At 43.7% G+C, this 19487-nt stretch overlaps 1 protein-coding gene across 3 annotated transcripts in view; it reads right to left on the bottom strand.

Moving 5' to 3' along the window:
* The window catches only part of MEI1 (transcription coactivator), a 95634-nt gene that overhangs the window by 56086 nt on the left and 20061 nt on the right, over positions 1–19487 (bottom strand). The window lies entirely within an intron of this gene.

Raw genomic sequence — 19487 nt, 5'->3', positions numbered from 1 at the left:
TGTGGGCAAACGCACCAAGCATACTTCGGAAGATACAATGGATCATCAGGAGCATCGGGAACGTTCTTATGCTCAGGTTGCTTCTGATTCTGTGGATTCTCAGGATGTTGACTGGGAGCATTTGTTGGAGTTTGCCAACACTCTGCTTGGTGATTATGTTCAACATAATCATGAAGCATTTTCAGACTCTGAAACTGAAGATGTTCTGGAAGCCACTGTGGATCCTAAAAATGTTTTGCGCTCATTCTCAGTGTTTTATGAACGTGTTGTTATACTCTTCTTCACTGGTAGGATCCCAGTGCTTTCCTATATTCGCCAATGGCTGCAAAGTCTACTACAAGGGGAGTGTGTTGAAGAGATTTTTGTTGGGCCCCGAGGCTTTTATGAGGTGCTGTTGAAATCCGAGAAGAATCGTGCTGATCTGCTGACGAAACTGCCATTGTTCTTTGATCGCCGTTTGATCCATGTTGTGCCATGGCGCCCAATGGCAGATTTTCAGCACTTGCTTCAACACGAATGCCCGGTGTGGGTTGAAGTGGAAAACTGTCCGGCTGTCTATTGGCCACTGTTAAAGGATGCCATGGCCGTTGTGGGCACTGTTTTGGTCCCCCCGAGCCTTAGGGCCACGAATCGTAACCGTTTGTGTATGTTATGGGATACTGCTCGGAAAAGGCCTGCTTGGTTACGTCTTAATTGCTCTGGCATGCATCCTTTGCACTTTCGTTTGAAATGGGGTAACTTTGCAAGGCATTGTTTTTCGTGTGGAAAATTGGGACATTTTATGGCCGAATGTCCAGCGAAGCAACCGACTTCAGATGCTAAGCATGTTTTGCCTCCCATGGAAGATATGGTGCTTGATGCTCCGTCACAGGATGCGACCCAGCCACCTAAAGTTTTGGATAAAGGCAAACAACATGTTTCGGGCTTGGATTCCCGTGACAATGACTGGGTAGATGTATGTGCCAAAAAAGGTAAAAGGTTTGATGCTGGCATGGTGGATACTGTGCCTCATGCTTCACAAGATTCCTTGTGTACTTATATGCGCATGAAAGACATATTGTCTTCAGAGCATACTACTCATGCTATGGTTTCTTCCGCTCCTCGCAATCAGCCCACCAGGAAAGTATATACAAATGGTCCGAAGGGCCCACCTACTAAGTTGACTTTTAATGCTAGAGGTAATGTGATTACCCCATGGGATCGTCGTTATCCCGGTTCCATCCCCAAGTCAGTGGAGACACCGTCTACCTCTAAATCTGCCTGTCGGAACTCTTTTGCCGTGTTAGCTGATTTTTTGGATGACGGGGTCCTTGATATTCTAGCAAAAAATGTTAAATTGAGGTAAGATTTGCCTCGTTCCTGATCTTCTTTTTTTTATACACATGAAGATAGCCACGTGGAATGTGCGAGGCATTTGTTCTCGCAATAACCAGCATGTCATGTGGAGTTTATTGCATGAGAATCAGTGGGATGTCTTGTGTGCTGTTGAGCACAAGAGTCACGGTGAAGCAAGAAAAGTTGTGGGTGCCATGGGTTTCGCTTGTTTTATGCAGGGACACATGCCATGCATTATTCTGGTGTACTTATGATTGTACATGAGAAATATCAGCCTGTTCTTATCAAAAATGATGTATATGGCCGTTTTGTGGTGATTGAAGTTTTATTTGAAGGAGAGATCTTATGGTTACTTCTATGCTCCAAACAACCCTTTGTCCCGCCGGGATCTTTGGAATACTTTACAGACCTCCTTGTCACTTGGCAGACGGGGTTTTTTGATGGGGGATTTTAATATGTGTATTGATCCTTCACAGTCCACAGCAGAGCATTCGATGATGGATACTCTGGAAAGCCATGTGTGGAATGCGTTTGGTCGTGCCGTACTTAAGCAAGATCTCTGGTCATGGCTACACCCTTCTTCTACAGGGTTTACTTTTCATTCTGTGCAGTATACAACTACATGGTCGCGGTTGGACCGCATGTACATCATGCAAGATGATGCTTTTCTTCCTGAGATGCTGGAAATGAAAGTGTTGCAGCAATATGCCTTGTCGGACCATTTTCCTCTACAGCTTGAGATGCTTGTTCAACCCATTGCACCTTTTAAGCTATTTCTGGATAGACTCCCTTTGCGCTTCAACTCATCTTATTGAAGCATTCAATCTTACAGGGTTATATGCAGCAATTAATTGATAGATTTTTATTGGACTTCTCCTCTGAGGGCAATGCTTCTTTTGAATGATTGCTCTCTAATGTGCAGCGGGTTGTTCGGCAATATGGGATCCATCATGCCTCTCTTTGTCGGTGGCGTCGACATGCAGCGGAGGAATTACTGGCTTTGGTTCGTTCTCTACTAGTGGAGACTCCAGATGATGTCTTTCTGCTGCCATTGGCTATGCGTTTGGCTGATCTTCTTAAAGAGTTTCAGTTGAAATCTTATCAACAAGCCAAATTACAAAATTTGACTAAGAATTTGCAAGATAGTGCTTGTCAGACTCATAAGTTCTTTCGAGCTCTTCATGCATCTCCCACTCGATAGAATATGACTAGACTCCAGGATGCAGAAGGTCAAATGGTCACTGATCCTCAGACTATTGTGAATATGTGTAGGAATTATATTCTAGACCTTCTTGGTTCTACTCCTTCACCTTCTGACCAAATTACTCATGCTCGCTCAGTTTTCCATGATTTGGTCCGCAATCAGGTTCCATATGACATGCAAACTACTTTGGAGACAGATATTTGTGAAGCAGAGGTTATGGATGTTTTGTTACACTTGCCCAAGGATAAAAGTCCTGGTTGGGATGGTCTCACCAATGAATTCTTTGAGGTTTTTGCTACCAATCTGGTGAAACCATTGACGGCTATGTTTCAGCAGGTTTGGGAAACGGGGTTCATGCCTTCCTCATGGAAAGAAGGACTTATCAAACTGCTTCCAAAAGTTCCTTCGCCGTCTATGTTGAAACATTGGCGACCAATTTCTTTGATGGGTTCTATGTATAAAATCTTTTCCAAAGTAATGGCGAATCGGCTCCATAAGCATTTTCCTGCCATTGTACATCCTCTTTAATATGGTTTCATTAAGGTTCGAAATATTCTACATAATGTCTTGAATGTGCAAATGGCTATTGACTATGCAAGGCACTCTAATCAAGAGGTGGTATTGATTCAATTGGACCTGGAAAAGACTTTTGATTATTTAGACTGGTCCTTCATTGCAGAACTTATGTCTACTATGGACTTTGGTACTCGGATGTCTCATTTGATCTACACCATTAGTGTTGCGGCTTCTTTACGAGTTATGCTGAATGGTGGTGTTACCGAGCCATTTGTCCTTGCACGCTCTGTGAGACAGGGTTGCCCTTTGAGTCCTCTCTTTTTTGCCCTTGCGACTTATCCGTTTCTTTCGATGTTATCTCATATGGCAGCTTCTACTCAGTTGGCTGGATTGTCTCTTCCTTTTGGAAAGCACTTCATTAGTCAATCCTTGGCTGATGACAGCTTTATGATTTTGCGTGCGGATAAGGATAATCTTCGCAAAGCATTAGATGTTTGGACTCTCTTTGGTCATGTTTCTGGTCTTCACATCAATGCTTTGAAATCAGCCATTCTCAGTTGCATGGAGTCAGATTTGCACTCACTGGACTGGCAGGGAATGGTTGTTCCCCGTGGTTCCATTGTCAGGCATCTTAGGTACCCTTTGGGTGTTGATGTTCGGCCGAAGCAACTACTAGAGTGGATTTCACAAAAACTGACATCTAAGTTTCTATATTGGAAGTCACAGGCTTGGCCCTTCCATGTTCGCCTCAAAGTGGCTCAGACAATTATGTTGCCAATGCTCACATATTTCTTGCCATTGCTGCCTTGGACTACTACTACATTGAATGCTCTTACTCAGTACATTTGTTTCATGTTATGGAAGGACTCCTTGCATGCAGGCATTTCATGGATTTCTTGGTCGCATGCATATAGCCCCAAACGCATGGGTGGTGGGGCTATTTTGGATGCCGAAACTCATATGCTGGCACTCCGTTGGTCTCTTTTTCGTGCCATGTGCTTGGATCATCACCCGTGGGTCTTTATAGCCCCTTATTTTCTTGAGGATCACGGCCTTGTGCATGGTAATACTCAAATTCGGAGCTCCTTGTGGCATGTTCTTAATGCAGACTCTCAGTTTTCTAGTCCTTCATCATCCTTGCTTGCTCATTTGGTATGTTCCTGGAAATTGGTTCTTCAGAAGGCTCAATGGCATCCAGCGCGGAGGACCGTTTAGCTACTAACTCTTTTCAACTGGAATTATTGGCAACCTCACGATTACTTTCTTGGAAAGGCAAACATGAACTCAGACCAAAATTTAACCGCATGGCGCGTTTGGGCTTGACTTCAGTTGCAGATGCCACCCTTGCCAGTCGCAATGTGTTGATATCGTTTCGTACAGCCAGGAGGCTTTTCAGGATCCCTCGTGGATACCGTGATTTAGGGGGACAGCTTTTGATGGTGCTCCAGAGCAGACAACCCTTTCCTGCCCTTGCTTCGGATCGTCCCTTGCAGGACTGGGACCTTGCAAGCCGCCTACATTTGGAAAAGGCCTCAACTAACCAGGTGTATCATCTTCTGATTAAAGATCATCAATGGCTAGTTACTAAAGCTAATACTATATGGGGATTGCGTAAATCTCTGTCATGGTGGAAGGTAGCTGTGATGGAGGGCTGGTTGAACAAGACACCTTTCAAATGCAAGGTCTTTCTTTGGAGGGTGATGATCGGTGGTCTTCCTCTTGCTTCAGCCCTTTCCAAGGGTCGAATCTCCAACGGCAAGTGTTTCTTTTGCACCATCAGTGTGGAATCGGCCCGTCATCAATTTATTTCTTGCCCTCTCACTAAGAAAATCTGGTCACTCTTGTCGGCGGTTTGGCGAGCAGTGGTTGGTTTCTCGCTAAGCCCTTTTGATTGGGTTTTTGCGCGGCCCAAATATCCCACACCGGCACAGTCACATATGAAGATCTTGTTTCACTTTCTTAGATACTGGGGCTGTTGGCACAATTGGACCATTCGGAATGCTTTTCTTTTTTATTCAGCCTATAATGTTCAGGGACATATTGCTAGGCTCAAAGGCCTCTTGCATTGGCAGATAGATCTCATTCGGCACTCTGACTTACTCCCTCGGGAGGACTTACTTTCCTAGCATATGGCAATTTCCTCTGCGTCTCTGCCATGACTTTTGTAACTCTTTTGTCATTTAGTACTTTATAAATATAACACCCATTACGAAAAAAAAGAGAGAACAGAGGAAGAAAAGAGAAAAGAGCCTAAAAGCTCTTTAAGAATCTGTCACCTACTGTATCGTGATGCTCTAGTCCAATCAACACCATCAACACACATAAAAGGGCCGGCTGATCTGTATTGATTTTCTAACGGCACTCCCTCCATGATTTCTTTATGCCTTATCTTCCTTATCTTTAACCTTACTTATAAACATTAAAGCTTTTGAAAAACTCTTTTCACACTAGCCCGCTCTTCAACTAGTTATTATAATGTTGTGTTCACACTAGACTACCTCCTTGGACTAGTTCAGCCATAATTTGCTTTTACATTATTTGTTACTCAATCTAGTTGACATTTGAAAGGGAGTTCACACTTGTAAGTGACTAGAGATTGATGATACAAGGGTGTTATTAGATGCGCGTTCTCTCAACCCTTTTGTAATTCCCATAAGATTATCATCGAAAATATATTCTACAAAATCCCTTGTATTTTTTCTTTTGAAAAATATTTTGTAACCAGAGTTAGACACTGCCATGTGAGTCGCCAATAAGACCTCTCTGTTTCCAAAACGTTAAAAATAAAAGCAATGGCAAAATTTAATGGTGATGGTTTTCATACGTGGAGGATGAAAACTATGCACCATCTCATGCGCAAGGAACTATGGGAGTTATTTGAAGAAGTGAGAGATCCTAATGACCCACAATGAAAGAGAAAAAATAATAAGACACTCAAAATTATTGAATGAGACCTTTCAGACAATGTACTCCACCATAACTCAAGTAAAAGGAAAATTGGATCTAATAGTTTTAATTCCCTAACATCACTTATCAACAAATTCAAAATCCTAAAAGTACAACTCTTATCCATTAAAATAAATAAATAGTTGCACTCTTAAATAGTGTTGACAAACCAAACAAAGGCTATGAACAAGTTGTAGCCACACTAAGAAATGTACCTAATAGAAAACTCAATGCAGTTGAAGCCACTTTGTACGAGCAAGAGAGTAAGATCAAGGCAAACACCCAAGACACTTTACCCAACCCTATAGTTTCTATACTCTATAGCAAGAGATCTTCAAAGACCATTTATAGAACATGTGAAAAAGCTAGACACAAGGAGCAAGACTACTAGAACAAAGGAAGCCCGAGTGCAAAAACTGCAACAAATTCCAACACACCGAGAAACAATGTCGGAGCCAAAAAGTAAATTTTGTAAAAGAAACAAACTCTAAAGAATGTTCTGAAACTCTTTTCTAAGTGAAAATTTATCTATACTTTTGTTTAACACTACATAAGCTAGAGGCCTTCCAAGCATTCAGGAGGAAACCTATACTCTTAGGTGCACTTGTCTATAAGATGAGCTAGCACCAAAGAGGAGGTGTTAAAATGTATGTATAGTGCTAAAGGCACATATAACTAGATCCCATAAGCAAAGTGTGAGATGTGTATCCAAGCTACAAGGCTATGAATAGATGTACTTGCTCAACTATGAATCATCAAGTTCTTCTCCATTTCATTATGGTCTCATTTTTATTCTTCTTCTCTCTTCAATCCCCTATCTTCTCTATGCTCTACCATGTTTCCGTTATTACAAAACATGGTAGAGCAAGAAGAATAAGAAAGTAGACTATGAAAAAACGTTAAAAAACAAAAATGAGACCATGATAACATAAATTAAACTTGATTGATTTGAAAATTACAAGCACATTGTTTTATATCTTTCTAGCTTGAATACACTCTTCCCTCTTTGCTTATGGGACACAGTTCCATACATGTAGTTGTAGCACAACCTCTAGCACCATATATTTTATCACCTCCCCTTAGTGCTAGCTTATCTTATAAACAAGTGCACCTAAAAGTGTAGGTTTTCCCCCTAAATGCTTACAAGGTCTGTAAACCTATGCAGCGTCAAACAACAATGTGGGCAAATTAACTCTTAGAAAAAATTTCAAGACATTCTTCAAAGTTTGTTTCTTTTCTAAAATTTACTCTCGAACTCCAACACGTCTTCTCGGTGTGTCTAAATTCTTTGCGGTTCTTACACGTTGGCTGTCCTTCGTTCCAACATTCTTGTTCCTTACATCAATTTCTACTATAGATCTTGTAAATAATTCATAAAGAAAGAACCATTGCTCTAAAGTACAATTACTACAAGACTCAGTATAGAGCCTTGGATTTTCTCCTTGATTTTACTCTCTTGCTTATACAAAGCAGCTTCCATTGAGTTAAGTTTTCTATTTGGCATATTCCTCAAGGTTACTACCAACTGCTCATAACTTTTGTTAGGTTTATTCACACTATTGAGTAGTATGGCAATGGCTTCATCTTTTTTAATATCTTTACAAATGAGAGAGAGTTGCACCTTTAGACTTTTGAATTTATTAATGAGTTATATTAAGAAATCAAAGTTATTTAGTTTCAATTTTTAAAAAATCTATCAAAAGATTAATTATGAATTTTTTACTTCTAAACCATAGATTTTATTGGGCTCTTTCTATACTTCTCTTGCCCCTTTTATGCTCGAAATGTGGTGGAGTATATCATTTGAAAGGCCCCATGCAATAATTCCTAATACTTTATTATTTTTTCTCCTTTGTTATAGATCATTAGGATCTTCCGCTTCTTCAAATGACTCCCATAAATCCTTATGCATGAGATGATACATAGTTTTCATCTTCCATGTATAAAAACCGTCACTATTAAATTTTGCCACTATTTCTATTTCCGACATTTTGAAAACACTAGTGACTCGCATGGCAATATCTAACTCCAATTAAAAGGAAAAAACTAGAAAAAAAATAATAAGGCTAGATGTGTCCAAATGATACAAAATGTAAATATAATCCTTTTACAAGTGGCTTTTGAGCTGAAAATACTCAACAATATAAATTGCCCTTACAAATAACCTAGTTTAGTTTGATCGATGTAAATAAGGCTTATTTCTAAACTAGTTCACAAGAGGGAGAGTGAAAGGGGTTTAAATTAGATGGAGTTTTAACCTTAGAAGAAAGGAATAAGAGAAAGAAGATAATGAAGAAAAATTGGGGCGACAAGGTATCCATTTTCAAATGGCCCTACTCACGCCAGAACAACAAGATAAACTAACAACATTCAATCTCAGCTTTGATGTCCTCTTAGATCAAAGGATGTCATTTGTGGAGACTAAGACTCTTTGTTACTAGCAACTAGTATCCTTTTTTTTCTTCTTTTCTTTATTCACTATGTTACAAAACATAGTAAAGCAAGAAGGATAAGAGTAGACTATGAGGAAAAGTAAAAGAACAAAAATGAGACCATAATAGCATGAATGAGACTTGACTAATTTGAAAGTTGTAAACACATTGTTATATAGCTTTCTCGCTTAAACACGCTCTTCCCTCTTTGCTTATGGGATACAAATCCTTAGATGTGCTTGTAGCACAACCTCTAGCACCATACATTCTAATAGTTTCTTGATAGAAGAATGGTAAACACAAGGTCACTCACCACGAGGATCGCTCCAAGAGCCATTGCTTCACATGCCATTAGACGGGTCACTTTCGCGGTGATCGTGAGTGTCCCTAGAACAAAAAGGCGAAGTCTACTTCTAAGACTTCAATAAATACCCTTAAAGCTCCAAGTATATCTTTTAAAATTTTATTCGAAGATTATTTTGTTAACGTCAACTATGGCGATAGTAGTTCCATTAATAAAATTGTTTTTGATCCACATGACCTAAAGATCACTGACATATAAATGACCAAAAATTTAGTTTTGTACAATAATGATTCTACTCATAAAATTATTTCTTCTCGTTTGGTACAAAGACTATAACTCCACATGATACCCTTCACTGATCAAATTTATCGTGTCCAATATATGAAGGGCCCTACAGTGGATCACTAGAATCAAGTGGTGCCAAACTTGAATATTTGGATTCAACAATACTATCAAATTATCGATTTCCAACTTATCAACCTTGACTGTGTCAATGTCATTCTCGGCATGCCATGGTTTTTCTATAAAAGAATCTCCTATGTACCAAAAGATAGTTTGATCATCAAAAGCCTGCAAGGCTTTTGCAACCATTACCAATCCCAAGCCAACCTTGGAAATGTAAAAAATAGCACTAGCTATGGAGAAGAGAGAAACAAGAGACAGTGACAATGTGTGAGTTGAAGCAATAGAGAAGACTGTCCTTGCTAAACTAAAAGATAGAATGAAAATACAACTCCAATTTAGGTCATAGGTTGACCTAACCAACCTTCCACCAACTAACTAGAGTTAGGTTTATTTACTCTAAAGCCTAGTGTCACTACTTTAAGTTTCTAAGACACTAGGTACACACATCCTACATTGATACTTAATAAGTATCCACAATACACAAAAATACATTGAGCACTGCCCAGAATTGACAAATTCTAACACCCGCTTGCAATGACAATGTGATGAAGTATAAGGATGATCAATCACCAAAGGGTAATAAGTTTAAGGACAAAAAGCCTCAAATTTCTCATGTGATAATGCTTTAGTAAAAATGTCTACAACATTTCCTGTGTGGATACATACATTAAGCTATATACAAATATACAAACATAATCAAGAAAGATTATTGTGTGCATGTAAAGTGAATCCATGCATGTGAAGTAAAACTGAATATATATGACAAAGATGACCAAGAGGTCTGAGATGTATATGCATGTATGCCAAGTGTATGGTGCCTACAAGGAGTATATACAATAGCACTACAATGCCATAGTAGATTAATTCCCAAAGATTGAAGTTGAGACAACTCCAAGTTTCGAGCGCAACAAAGTTTGGTGAATATATCTACAGTCATCTAATCACCTGGACAATGTTCAATCATGATCGTGCCTTTGATCTCTCTTACACAGCATCTCTTTGATATAATGGTAATGCATCTCAATCTATTTCGTACCACTACAATTACACTCTGACCATTAAAAAAAATGGGTGTAGGACTCTCCAATGGTATATGTAGATCAATTAGCAATCTATGCAGCCATACACATTCCACTATTGCCGTGAAGATTGCCTTGTACTCAGCCTCACAAGACGAGGTAGTCACTATAGGTTGTTTCTTGCTTAGCCATGAAATGCATAAACATCTCAAAAAGAAACAATGTCCATTAGTAGATTGCCTAGTGCTTGAATCACCAGCCCAATCTGAATCACTCTAAGCCTATAGATACAAGTCTTCCCCCTGGGAAATAATAATGCATGTGACTGAGTACCTTGCAAATGTCTAAAGTTCTACTCAACAATTTGCCAATGTATAGTGCATGGGTTGTGCATGTACCTTCTCACCTAAGATATTGCATACTTAATGTCACATGTGTTGCAAAGATAAATAAGATAGCCAGGCTATAAATTGCAGTATCAAACATTTATTCACCATCATGCATGGACAGCCTTAAGCCTGGCTCCATAGGAGTGCACATAGGTTTGCAATCTTGCATATTAAACCTATGTAAAAGCTTGTCCACATATTGTCCAGTGAACATCATTCACATAAAGAATGATAATCAGCGAGTCTTCCCTTCATTCTTAATGTATATGTGAGATCAGTTTGATTCTTTTCAAACCCTTTGTTGGCCAAATAAACATAAACTTAAGAGTAACAAGCACGAGGAGCCTATTTAAGACCATAAAGAGCCTTATGCAATTTACAGACCATGTGCTCTTTTCCCTTAACCACAAACCCTGGAGGTCGTAGATCTCCATTCAAAAATGTTGTATTTATGTCAAATTGATATACTTCCCAACTATAATTTACAGCCATAGCAATGGCACATCTCACTATACTCATACGAAATGTAGAAGCAAAGGTTTCCTCATAATCTATGCCCTTCTTTCGTGCATACCCTTTTGCTGCCAACCATGCTTTGTACCTATCAATAGTGCCATCAGCCTTGCATTTGAGTTTAAAAATCCATTTTGTGCCAATAGCCTTTTTAGCAGGTGGTAAATCCACAAGATCCCATGTAGAGTTCATGGCAATAGAGTCCAACTCTTCCTACATGACCTGCATCCAATGCGCATCTTGCTAAGCTTCTTCCAAGGAAGTAGGCTCATCATCATCTAACAGTGAGCTAATGAACACATACTCATCACAAACATCATCTACTTCCATAAAATCAACCAAATGTGCCCCCCTTGCATCATGTGTTGCATGTCTAGTAGCCCTTCTAATACACTAAGGTGAGGGAGCACCCATTCTACTCTCCTGGAGAGTTTGTAACAACCATCCAGGGACTATTTTAGCTACATTTACAGCAGCCCTTTCATGTTGCATTGCATCTTCCACTACATAAGGCAACTCAAAATCAAATGCTTGTTGTTCGGGAGCACGTGGTGCAGCAACACCTTGCTGTAATATGTCTCTCCGGCCATTTACAACAAGCACGGACTCCAACGAAAGTAGCAAGGAACCCTCAAAGACATCACCAATGTTATGGGTGGCTATGAAAATGTAGCATTTTAAGGTAACATCTCGACTGACAAAGACTTCTTGGTGAATGGATCATATAAATGATAGCCCTTGCTCTCCAAATTCTAGCCAATAATAATGCATTTTACTGCTTTGTCATCGGGCTTTCCACAAAGCTCTTTCAAAACATGTGCAAAGGCTATGCATCCAAATACTTGAAAGTAATCGATTTTGGGTTTCTCGCCATGCCAAGCTTCAAACGGTGTGATCTTCTTTAGTGCTTTGGTGGGTGCACAATTTAAGACATGATTTACACACTAAAGACCTTCAAGCCAAAATTTGTGTGGCAACCCTTTGCTCTTAAGCATACAATGAGTCATTTCCATAAGTATCTAATTTTTTCTTTCAGCAACACCATTTTGCAGAGGTGTTATTCTAACTCTGGCTTGATGCGTAATGCCATTTTCAAGCAAAAATGTCTCAAAAGCACAAGACATGTATTCCCCCCTCTATCCGATCGAAGTGTCTGCACCTTCAAGCCAGTTTCTGTGAGAGTGCGCAACGGAAGAAGAACACGAACACAGAGGAGAGGAGAGAGAAAGCAGAGAATGAAGGAAGAAAGTCTGCACTGACTGAGATGAATGCTGAATACACTGAAATGGACAGAGCAGTCCCTGCACGCAGCCCGGAGCGTCAGTGAGGGGACCAGGACAGACTGGAAGCAGTGGCAGCACCAATGCCGGAGACGGAGATGACGGAGGCAGTGCTGAACCTGCAGAGCATAATGCTGGAATGACTGGGGGGGCTGCTATATATAGCCCCCAGGCCAGAAAACTGGCCGACCAGCCAAATCTGGCCGACCTGGCCAGATTTGGCCGACCAGCCAGATCTGGCCGACTTTGGCCAGATCTGGCCGACTGCCCAGAAAATGGGCAGACTGCACAAAAAAACAGCCCAGTTTGGGCTGTATGACACCCAAGGCTGCTGGCTAACCAGGGCAGCCACAAAATGAACTGACAGAGCTCCTCTATCTCCTGTTAGACTCTGACAGGAGCTCACAACCAGGAGATGACAGACTGAGAATGATAAAGAGCAGGCTAACACCCCCTCTCAACTCCTGGGAGAGTCTGAAGACCCAAGAACCGCATGTGATGAAGCAAAGAAGCCTGAGGCAAAGGCTTCGTAAAGAGATCAGTTGCATTGTCCGCCGTAGGACAATAGACCACCACCAGCTCCGAATCCACGATCCGCTCTCGAATACTGAACCTCAATGTGCTTCGTGCGAGCATGAAACACCGGGTTCTTGGCCAGAGCAAGAGCACTCTGGTTATCCACGCGCAGCTCCGTAGGTCCTGTCTGGGAAAAGCCAATCTCCGCGAGTAAGCGACAGAGCCAAACTGCCTCCATAGCGGTCGAACATAGGGCCCGATACTCAGCCTCTGTAGAAGAAAGTGCCACAGTAGGCTGCTTCTTGCTGCTCCAAGAGACAGCACCAGATCCAAGGGTGAAAGCATAACCTGTAGTGGATCGTCTCGAATCCACATCACCTGCCCAATCAGAATCACTCCATCCAGAAAGGGTAATCCCATCTCCATACATAATCCCGAAGGATCGAGTCCCCTGTAAATAGCGAAGAACCCGCAAGGCCGCCTGCCAGTGATCCTGGGTAGGAGTCTGCATAAAAGAAGACAATAAAGCCACCACAAAAGAGATATCCGGCCGAGTGTGAAGCAGCCAGATAAGAGAGCCGACAAGGCACCTGTAACGGGTGGGATCGGTAAGAGGAACTCCAGCTGTCAAAAGCTTGGACTCGGGGTCCATGGGGCATGAGATAGGCCGACACTCAGCCATATCAAACTCCGAAAGAAGCACAGGAGATGTACCTGTGCTGCGAGATAAAAATGCCCTGTGCCATCTGATAGATCTCCAGACCTAGAAAGAAGTGAAGGATCCCTAGATCCGTCATGTCAAACTCCTGCTGAAGAATAGACCGTGTATGCTCCACCTGCTGAGTGTCGCTCCCTGTAATGATAAGATCATCCACATACAAGATAAGGAACACCGAAAGAGAATCCACAACCCGTAAGTAGAGGTTGGGATCATAAGCGGAGCGCGCAAAGCCACTCTGTAAAAAGAAGCGGTCAAGCCGCTGGTACCAAGCACGAGGAGCCTGCTTTAGGCCATAAAGAGCCTTCCGCAGCCTGTAGACATGATCCTCCTTCCCCTGCACAAGAAAACCAGGAGGCTGTGAAACATAAATCTCCTCCTCAAGAACGCCATTCAGAAAAGCAGGCTTGACGTCCATCTGATAGACAGGCCAACGGTGGTGAGCAGCAAGAGCCAAAAGAACTCGGATGGTGGACATCCTGGCTGTAGGAGCAAAAGTCTTGAAGTAGTCCAACCTTGCACGCTGTGCAAAACCCTTGGCAACAAGCCTAGCCTTATGCTTGTCCAAGGAGCCATCTGCAAGATACTTGGTCTTAAAGACCCATTTCACACCAATCACCTTCCGTTTCGCGGGACGCGGAACAAGCTCCCACGTATGGTTTCGCTCGATGGAATCGAGCTCGGCCTGCATAGCCTGTCTCCAAATATCCTGTGCAAGAGCCTCCTCCACAGTGGAAGGCTCGGAATCCTGAAGAATCTGTGACATAAGAGCATAGTTCACACATAGTGAACTGTCCCGCTGGGCCTGTAAACGTGCTGATCGACGTGGACCTGTAGAAGAAGCAGGAAAGTGTGTAACACCTGAATCCTGCATGAGCCGGCGATACCATAAAGGAATCCTGAGAGACTCCTGCTGCTGTGAGGGAGACCGGGGGGTCTCCGGAACCTACAAAGCACCCAAATCGGAGAGGGACTCCCCCTCACCGAGTGAAGGTAGATCCTCCGCATCGGAAGAAGGCTGTATATCCCGTGAAGATCCCGAAGTGGCGGTAGAGGAGCTCGTAGTAGACGGAGGCACATCCACCAAAGGGGAAAGGGAAGCCGAAGGAGGAGGAATAGGGGGGGTGCTAAGGGGCATCCTGGAAGGAAGTGAAGGGAGAGAAGGTGGGGGGGGGGGGGGGGGGGGGGGGGGGGGTTGTCCGTCGATGATGAAGAAACATCTGTAATGGAACCATCAATCGGATCCTCAGAGGCCGAAGCCTCACCTCAACCGTCCGCGTCGTCGGGTCATAGAGCCGATATCCCTTCGTGGTCGTACTATAACCAACGAAGATAAGCTTTCTCGACTTAGAGTCGAACTTCGTCTTCCTCTTCTTCTTGTCCACATGGACAAAAGCATCGCACCCAAAGATGCGAAAATGGGACACGGAAGGCTTCTTCCCAAAGAAAGCCTCATACGGAGTCATGTCCTGTAACGCCGAAGTCGGAGAGCGGTTGCGAATATGCACCGTTGTAGCCACCGCCTCACCCCAAAGGAAATGAGGAAGACTCCTATGCTCCAGCATAGATCGGGCCATCTCAATCATGGTTCGATTCGCACGCTCCACCACACCATTCTCTGATGGTGTGTTCGGATGGGAATACTCCACCCGAATACCATGATCCCTGCAAAACTGAGAGAAAAGGTGAGAAGTGAACTCGCCACCGTGATCAGCTCGAACGCCACGAACCTTGGAAGTTGTTTGGGTCTCCACAAACACCTGCCACTCACAGAAACGGGAGTACGCCTCGCTCTTGTACTCCAAGAAATAAGGCCACACATAACGACTAAAGTCGTCCACAATCAGCATCAAATACTTGGCCTTCCCAAGGGAGGCCGTGCCCATAGGTCCGCGAAGGTCGGTGTGAACCAACTCAAGCGGAGAAGTAGCCCGCCTAGAAGCAACCTGCGGGTGAGGCTGCCGGTGCTGCTTGCCCCTCAAGCAGCTAGGGCACAAAGTGTGAAGAGGAGGGAAATCAGGAAGTCCCTCCACCATCTTCCTCCTAGAAGCCCGGCGAAGAGAATCGAGGTTCAAATGACCATACCGAGCATGCCAAAGCAGCCCGAGCTCATGGGAAGTCCGCGCAGCCAAGGCTGTGAGCGTATAAAGCCCACCCTCCTGTGTACCTGTCCAAAGAGCATCACCTGTAGAAGCATCCTCCACTGTGACTGCATCCTGAGTAAAAATGACTCGGGTACCCAACTGAGTAAGGCCATGCACAGATAATAGATTAAAACCCAAATCAGGGACATAGAGAACTTTGGCGGAGGAAGACCGCCTGTCAGAAAACATAGGTAAAGTCCCCACGCCTCGAACAGGAACTGTAGAATTGTCACCAATGGTGACTGTACCCCCTCTGGAACGAAGATCCTGAAGCCAATCCTGACGGAAGGTCATATGTGAAGATGCTCCACTGTCGACGAGCCAAGGCTTCTCCTGTGTGGTAGAAGCTAGGGCAGTGTCCTCCTCAACAAAGACATGCACAAACGCAGATTCTGTTGTGGCTGGGGCCGCCTTCGAGTCCTTCTCCTTAGGCTTCAAATGGGGATACTTCTGCCAACACTTCTCCTCGGGATGAGTGACCTTCCCACAATGGGGACACTTGGGCTTCTTCTCCTTCGCATCCTTCTTGTCCTCCTCCTTCTTGTCCTTGGCCTTCTCCTTCTTTTGTTTCTTCTTCTTGCCGCCACCTGTGCCGGCCATAAATGCCTTGGTAGAGCCACTGGCTCCCACCTCTTTGAGTCGCTCGTCATGCTCCAAGACAATCGGGGAAAGCTCCTCCCATAGGAGTGTCTCACGGGTCCTCGAAGTGATGAGGATGGTGTAGAAGACATCATAACGGGGTGATGGCAGCTGAGTCAACAGAATCATCGCTATATCCTCAGACGATATCAGACGACCAAGAGAGGCTAGCTTGCCTCGCATATCCTCCATCTTCGTGATGTGCTCCTTCATGGAAGAAGAACCATCAAGACTGAGCATCTGCAACTTCTTCTCCAGGGAAATCTTGTGGGCAAATGTCTTGTGCTGATACAAAGACGCAAGCTTCGTCCACACTTCCGCCGCGGTCTGTAACCTGTGAACATGTACAAGAACAGAATCATGGAGACTCATAAAAAGAAAGGAACGGGCTCGAGAGTTGAGCCTATCCCATAAGGCGGCACGGTCCATAGAGGTGCCATCGGACGAATCCACGGGGGGACGGTCGATGGGCGAAGAAACAAGCTCCCAAAGGTCAAAGGTATCGAGGATGCAGGCCACCTTGCATGACCATAGGGAGTAGTTGGAACCATCCAACTTATCTTCCTTCGGAAAGGAAGGGAGAATCGGCACCTAAATAGAGGGAATCAAAGAAGGCATCCGCACATCTGAAGCAGTCTTCACTGAAGAAACCTTCGCGGTAGATGGAACCCTCTGAGATGCATGGACTGAAGAAGGACGAGTGCGAGGAGGTTCTTCCCGATGTCGAACTTCACGATAATCCCGCCTCCGCTCAGAGGAATGATGAGAGAGAAGTTCATCCTCTGAGTCTTCAAAGCCTGAAAACTGGTAAGACATCTTCCAATCTGCAAAATACCAAAAAAAAGTTGTGCCGCTGTCGAAATAGGACCAGCAATGTGGTCACCAACCACCAAGACGCAGGCAGAGAGTGCCTACAAACACCTGGATCTGCAAAACGCAAAGATAACTGATGTCGAGCACCAGAGAAGAGACCACCAGCACCAGAAAACAGCCCGGACAGAAGTCGCCAGCAGGAGAAGTGCCGCCTGGAGTGGAAGCGACCAGCAGAACAGCAAAACGCAGCCTATAGGGAGGTCGCCCAGCAGCAGAAGGGACAGTCTGGTGGAAAACGCAGGGTTTCTGCGTCGCTGGATGACGTGGCAGCCTCTGCAGTCAGCGTGGGCAGCAAAACGCAGGCTGAAAAGCCTCCTGTAGCAGTCGCCTGGCAGTTGCTGATCTGTTGGCAGCAGCAGTAGAGTATCTCACTCCTGAGGGTATATCCTCCGTGCTCTCAATCAGGCGATGATGCCATGTGAGAGTGCGCAACGGAAGAAGAACACGAACACAGAGGAGAGGAGAGAGAAAGCAGAGAATGAAGGAAGAAAGTCTGCACTGACTGAGATGAATGCTGAATACACTGAAATGGACAGAGCAGTCCCTGCACGCAGCCTGGAGCGTCAGTGAGGGGACCAGGACAGACTGGAAGCAGTGGCAGCACCAATGCCGGAGACGGAGATGACGGAGGCAGTGCTGAACCTGCAGAGCATAATGCTGGAATGACTGGGGGGGCTGCTATATATAGCCCCCAGGCCAGAAAACTGGCCGACCAGCCAAATCTGGCCGACCTGGCCAGATTTGGCCGACCAGCCATCTGGCCGACTTTGGCCAGATCTGGCCGACTGCCCAGAAAATGGGCAGACTGCACAAAAAAACAGCCCAGTTTGGGCTGTATGACACCCAAGGCTGCTGGCTAACCAGGGCAGCCACAAAATGAACTGACAGAGCTCCTCTGTCTCCTGTCAGACTCTGACAGGAGCTCACAACTAGGAGATGACAGACTGAGAATGATAAAGAGCAGGCTAACAGTTTCAGCCTCAAGCTTTGCAACAAGGTGTTTAAAATGCATAAACACATCAAATTGTGTTTTCAGCTCGTACACCCAAGTATATTGAGAGTAGTCATCAATAAAAGTGTGCATGTGTCCTCATGGAACAACAAACATCAAAGTGGATAAGCCGCATTTTCCGAACAGCATGCATTGCAACATCCTTCTTGAAAGCAAACATGCACATTTTTCCCAAAATATATTTCTCACATGCATGGGGAGGTGAGGTCTCCACTGGAGGCAATGCATCTACCATCTAACATCGCTGAAGGGTCATCAAATTGCCAAAACTCATATGTCCATAGCAAATATACTATAGCTCCACATGCTGCATTGAGTACTAGCTGCCAGAGCATCATGAGACCATCTATCATACATATCCAACAAAAAGGGACCCTTTACACAGGGTGCCAAATAGCCTAAGTGCATAATCCACCTCTCTATCTCTAACAATGCATTTGTCATTTTCAAAGATGACCTAAAAGCCATGCTTATTGAAAGTAAATATAAACAACAGATTCTTTGTAATGTCAGACACAAATAAAACATCCAAAAGCATGAAATCTGAACCATCTGCAACAGTAATCATGACTAAACCGATGCCACATACATCATAACCGTTGTTGTTTGCACATGTAACATACTTCCCTACATGAACTAAATGCAAAGATGTAAAGAGACACTTCCTAGAAGTGATATGCATGGATGTCCCACTATCAAAATACCATGTATGCTACACTTCAATAGCATTAAATGTTGAATCGGCCATCGAAGCATCAAAACTGCATGTTAGAAATGCATAGTCCTCCTCCACAAAGTTGCTATAGCATCACCATTAAAAGATCTATTGGCTGATATCTCCTAGACAGCCAAATCAAAGTCCTTTTCTTTGCCCAATTGCTCCTTGCATTCATCAATATAATGACTAGGCTTTTTGCAATAATGTCATTTTTCCTTTTTTCTTGGACTTTTCTGTCTTGGGCAACCTTATTGAAGGGGGGTGAGTGTGCAATGGAGTGCGAGATCAAGGCGTGAGCGGCAGAGCTGAGCTAAGAGTTAGAGAGAGTGAACGTAGAGATAGGTGTACCAATTTGTGACGGTCCACAAAGAATAAAAGAATGTATTTATATATAGGATACAAGGTACAATAAGGGTGTGTTCACACCCGTAAGACTATTTACACAAAGACGAATGTACTTTGCACCCAACAACCTCCCACTTAAAGGCCCAAAGTGGTACCTTTAAGCTAGTCAACTCCCACTA

Source organism: Lygodium microphyllum, chromosome 21 (assembly GCF_053477565.2).
Source record: "Lygodium microphyllum isolate KBCC chromosome 21, Lygodium_microphyllum_v1.1.10, whole genome shotgun sequence".
In the NCBI taxonomy this organism is placed as follows: domain Eukaryota; kingdom Viridiplantae; phylum Streptophyta; class Polypodiopsida; order Schizaeales; family Lygodiaceae; genus Lygodium; species Lygodium microphyllum.
Note: the sequence above shows the minus strand (reverse complement) of the source record. Positions and strands in the feature narration are given on the sequence as shown.